The sequence below is a fragment of the Canis lupus genome, chromosome 15 (genome assembly GCF_011100685.1).
Source record: "Canis lupus familiaris isolate Mischka breed German Shepherd chromosome 15, alternate assembly UU_Cfam_GSD_1.0, whole genome shotgun sequence".
In the NCBI taxonomy this organism is placed as follows: Eukaryota; Metazoa; Chordata; class Mammalia; order Carnivora; family Canidae; genus Canis; species Canis lupus.
In genome coordinates, this window is record NC_049236.1 from 47636561 (window position 1) to 47642560 (window position 6000).

The following is a 6000-nucleotide window of genomic DNA, read 5'->3' on the forward strand; positions in this document are numbered from 1 at the left end:
GTTTGTTGAAACTGTGTATCAAGCAGATCAGTTAGTACCCTTTTTCCAACAGCATTTGCTCATTTCATGTCTCTGTCATGTTTTGGTAATTCTTATAATCTTTCAAACTTTTCCATTATTACTATATTTGTTATAGTGATCTGTGTCAGTGATTAGGACTTGCTAAAAGCTCAGATGATAGTTAGCATTCTTTAGCAATTAAGTTTTTTTTTTAAATTAAGGTATATGTATTGTTCTTTTGATCATGATGCTATTGCACTTAATAGGCTACAGTATTGTGTAAACATAACTTTTATATGCATTGGAAAACAAAAAAATTCATTTGATTTGCTTTATTGTGACACTCCCTTTATTGTGGTGGTCTGGAAGCAAACCTGCAATATGTTCAAGGTATGCTTGTATCTGTACTCAGTTTCTCCCTGGTAACATCTTGTGAGAGTACAGTACAATATCATAACCAGGATATTAGCATTAATAGAGTCAAAATATTGAGTATTTCCATTACTACAAGTATCCCCCATATTGCTCCTTTAAAGATACAATCATGTTCTTCAGCTCCCAGCTCACTCCTAATCTTTGGGAACCATTAACCTGTTTTTTACCTACATCCTAAGGGGGAGAGCTTAGATAATTATTTGTACACCTTTTTTTTTTTTCTAATTTAAACATTTAAATCTATAAATTTATTTCTAGGAAGTATTCTGTGTCTCACAAATTTGGTAAGTTGCAATTTCATTATTATGCAGGTAAAAATGATTTCCTTAAAATGCTTTTGACCTATACATTATTTAGGAGTAAGTAATTTAATTTCAAGTGGATAGAAATGTTCTAGATATCTTCCTATTACCAATATTTAGTTATGATTAGATATCATAGTATGTATGATTTTAATCCTTTGAAATGTACTGAGATTTGCTTTCTGATTCAGCCTATGGCCTATTCTGGTGCGTGTTTCAAGCACAGTTAAGCAGAATTGCATTAACTTGTATGATGATGTTTAAGGTTAAATATTGACTAATTTTTGTCTGCATATTCTATTAATTTCTGAGAGAGGGGTATTAAAGAGTCAATTATATTTGTAGATTTGTTTATTAAGTTCTGCCATTTTTTACTTTATGTGTTTTTTTAAATCTTTGTTTTTAAGTGCACATACATTTATTATTGTTACCTCTTCTGGTGAATTGATCTTTTATTATTATTAAATATTCCTTTTGTCTCTAATAATATTCAGAAAACTCTTGAAATTCACTTTATCTGATTTTAACATTGCCACAGCAGCTATATTTTTCTTCAATTATAAACTTCAACTTAATTTTTAAATTCCAACATAAAGACAACTGATAGACTGAGTATAAAAGTGAGACCACACAATTTGCTTATTATGAGAAATTAACTTCTACCATGATGATGTAGATAGGCTAAAATTAAAAGGTAGAAAAAAATTATACAATGAAAACACTAAGCCTAAGAAAGCTTACTATGACTTAAGTGAGAGAAATAAACTTCTGTCTCATGTAAAAGAGTGGGCTGATATGACACCTCTGTCCACAAACTTACCAGAGGCCTAAGCTTACTCTAAATCATTGCTTTGCTATTCTCGGGGTATTACACTCATCTTTCTAGTTTAAAGTTACTCAGCTCCATACATATACCAGCAACAGGAAAGAGGAAGGGGAAGGCCATCTTCCTTCTCTTTAAAGGCACAATAGTTTCCACACATCAGACACTTAGTTATATGATCATCAATAAAATAATTTCAAGATAAAACTGAAGAAAATCTCCAGAAATGTGACTTTAAAAACAAGGCTCTGTATAATAGAAAATATTAAATCTTGAATATTAGGAGCTCTGGAAAATTAAGAGAGGGGAATAAATTTATCAAATATATAAATCTCTCAAACTGTAGGACATGCATTTCTAGATTAAGAAGAAATTTCATAACTATTGACAAAGAGAAAACTCTGACATTCTACAGAGAAAAACTGGTCTCACAAAATAGATTGGGAATACAAATGACAAGGTTTCTCATAACAACAATGGAAGCAAGCAAGCAAGCAAGAGAACAGTTCCTTTAAATTTTGATTGGGAATGTTTTCCAACCTAAAGTTCTATTTCCAAAGAAATAGTAACAATATCTGAGCAGAAAGTAAAGCATTTTCTTTTTTTTTCTTTTTCTTTTTCTTTTTTATTTATTTATTTATTTATTATTATTATTTTTTTTTTGGTAAAGCATTTTCAAACACTTTTTTTTTTTTTTTGAGAGTGAGAGTATGCACTGGAGGGAGTGCAGGGTGCCAAGGTGTGGGAGGGAGAGGGAGAGAAAGAGAACCTTAAGCAGGCTTCACAGCCAGCTAGGGGCTCAATTTCCTAATGCTGAGATCCTGGTCTGAACCAAAATCAAGAGTCACATGCTTAACCGACGGAGCCACCCTGGTCCCTCAAACACAGGAGTCTTTAAAAATTTTATCTTACATGGCTTTCTCGGGAAGCACCTAAAGAATGTGCTTCACCAAAACTAGGAGATAATCTGTGAAAAATCAAATCCAGAAATCCAGGAATTAGAGATTCCATACAGAGGAGAGATAAAGGGATAGTTGGGAACATAGATCTGTGGTCAAGAGTGGAAGAAAAAGTCGAGAGAATAGTCATTTGTCTATAAAAGCTAGGTGAATGCTCCATGAAAAGAATTTACAAGAAGAAATTAAAACTGTATTGGGAGAAGATTTTACCCATCTGGCAGTTTGGTGATGAATTAGTGGTAAGTATATGGACTACTAAGCCATAAAAATGAGGTGATAAAACTATGTGAAAAATATATAACAATAGTATTCTACATGGCTCCGTATGAATATGTATACAGTATCAATAAACTTGAAAATGAACTTAAACAAGAATTATGAGATAATTGTTTGTGAAAGGGGAGCAGAAAGACCCTAGAGAGCTAAATCTTCATCTTCTACAGCAGAAAATCAATAGATAATATCTGAAAATGAAAAAAAAAATAAAGAAATAAGAGTATAAGCACATTATTCAGAAATAAAGGGAAAATTAAAACTGTGAATGTGGCTTCCTCAGGAGACTGGCAATGAGGGTTTGGAAGGTTTGAGGGCAGAGAACTGCTGTTGTCTCATTATAAGCCTAGAACTATTTGACTTTCATAATCATGTTCATGTGTCATTTTGATGATAACAAAAATAACAATTTAAAAAGAAGGGAAGATTTAAATTAGTCTGATTAAATTCTACAGCTTTCTGCTAGAACTTGGTTCTTCAACAAACAGGATTATGATGTTTCCTAAGTTTAGAAAAATTAAAGAAACACAAAAATAAATAAGTAGGAAAGCAAAGAGCATAGTGTGGAATCAGAAGGTCAGTTCAGAGAATTTCATCAACAAAATGGCTCCATCACTTGGTTCCTTTGGCTCTGGGTTTGCTATCAAGAGCATGGTGAGGGGGGGACCAAGGAAGGACTAGAGGCAGAAAGAAAGGTGACACACTGCCTGCCCTTTTCAGGAGCCCAGAATAGTTGACCTTTGGGCACATTTTATAGGTAGAAATCTTTTCTTCAGGGGCCCCTTGGTGGCTCAGTTGGTTAAGTGTCTGCCTTTGGCTTGGGTGATGATCTCAAGGTCCTGGGGTTGAGGCCTGCGTTAGACTCCCTGCTCAGGGAGGAGCCTACGTCTCCCTCTCCTTCTGACCCTCCCCTCACTCATGTTTTCTCTCCCTCTCTCTCTCAAATAAATAAAAGCTTAGAAAAAATAAAAGGAAGAAATCTCCTTTAGATTACAGTCAACCCCACGAAAATTACAAAGAATCTTTAAACAGATTTTGGTAGATACGAAGAAATATAGCAAACATGGAACACTTTCGATTTAAAGAGTAACGGTTAGTCACTTATCAGAAGTCTCTAGTGAAACCTTGACTATTAGAGGTTGCATTTTCTGGCCTACAAATATGAAGACAGAAAAAAGGGATATGGGAAGAACATTTTTTTACCCCATGGATGTTGCATGTATCTAAGCCTTAACTCTCAGCACAATTAGGAGCTCTCGACGGAATACACACCAGAAAGCTGGAGAACCTCCAGCATCTGTAAAAGGACAGAGGAGTCACAGGAGATGAGAGGGAGGGTGGACAGGAGAGAGCAGATGGAGGGTGAGAATGATTTAAACCTGCAGCGGGTCTCTTGAGATGCTTGAGAAAGTTTTGGAAAGAATCTGAAAATAATTTTCGGATCATCCTAGAGAACATCAGATACTACCTGAGGGAGCCATGAGGTAGAAAAACAGGATCTGTGCAATGCTCCTTCCATGGGTTGCTATCTAAGAATAACTGACTGATATCCATAAATGGTTCTTCATGGACATACATATTACCATAAGATTTGAGTTTTGGAGAAGACAATTATTTTATGACAGGCTTGAGCATTAAATATGACAGTTCTGCTTCCTACAATAATGCTCTAATGACTGAGATTGACAAAATGCGAGAACACTCTGTTGAATGAATGGCAATGTTGGAAAAAAGGTAAAGAATCACTCCTAATACCTCCTCCCTGGCAGTTCCTTGTTCCTCCCATCCCTTCTCTTTCCACTTTTAGAGCTGTTTCTGGGAAATGCAAAATTGATGCTTGCTCCAAAGCCCTTGATTTTACATTTAAGTCAAAGCCTTAGCAGGGCAATGCTTCTTCATTCCATCTTCCCAGCATTGTTCCTCTCCCTGTCCCCTGCAAGCCATGTTCTAGCTGTTCTTATCTTAGCAGTCTGGGACCCCAATTTCTACTTGCAAAGTCATTCTCCCTCTTTTTAAAGCCAAGTTCAATATCACCTCTTCTCTGGTGATTTCCCCTGGTGATTTCCCTGACAATTTGGAGGCAGAGTTCATTACTTTTGCTGCAATGTTCTTATATTTAACTGCAGTACCATTGCATTTCTGTAATTATGATTATTTATGTATACATTTCTCCCACTAATTTGTCTTCCTCAAGGGTAGAAACATATTCTATTAATCTTTTTCTTTGTCTCCAGTGCATTCCACATTTCCTGATACAAGAGAGGCACTTCATAAAAGTTTGCCAAAGTTCTTAACAAATGCATGAAGAATGGAGATAGATTTTCATGTTGGCCGGTGAGAAAGATGCTGGAGGGTATTCTAAGTTCTTGACTGTAAACTCCAGTCCAGAAAAAGGCCTCATTCTGTTCTGTGGCTCTTAGTCTCCTTTCATTAGAGATTTGTCTTCTTGTCTGTCCCAGTCATCCTTGCTGTTGAATGTCCTTTGTTTCTACTACAACCATATTTTGTTTGGTGGGCAACAGTCAAACATTTCCAAATGTGCTCTTTAGAGAGGGATAAGTAAGCCCAATCTTGAAGAACAGAACGAAATAAGGGAGAGTGGGAGAAGATAGAATTAAACCCAAAACAAAGAAAACTGCCATTGTGAGCATTTTATATTAACCTTTTTAAATGATGGATTATCCATTCTGAGCACAAATATATCAATCAGGGGAAATTATAGAGGCAAGGGATATGACAGCAGCTGTGTAGCTCGCCCTAATGATTCTGGACTGCCAACATTTCTCAGCTTGGTGTTACAGAAAGGAGGACTAGGAATTACATGAGGTTGTGAGAAGAATACAAATGTCCTGCACACCAACGGAAAAAAAAAAAAAAGACCCTAAAAATGAAGACTTCAAAAGTTGCTGCTGAAAGGGCTTCTTCTGGATTGTTGGAAGAGTGTTTTTTACTATGCCGCCTTACTGCAACATCTGAGGCACTCCAAACTTGGAACTTTGTTAAAACCCTATTAAAAAAAATCTGAAAATCAGTCATTTTTAGTTCTTAGACAACAGAATTGGAGAAAAAAAACATACACATGTGTTTTACATATGCATACATTTACTGAAAACACATATAAATACACAAAAAAATACCAAACACCAAAACTGAACACCAAGGAGAACTGAGAATTGCCAATTGTTAAAACATTTAGAAGATTTCTCAC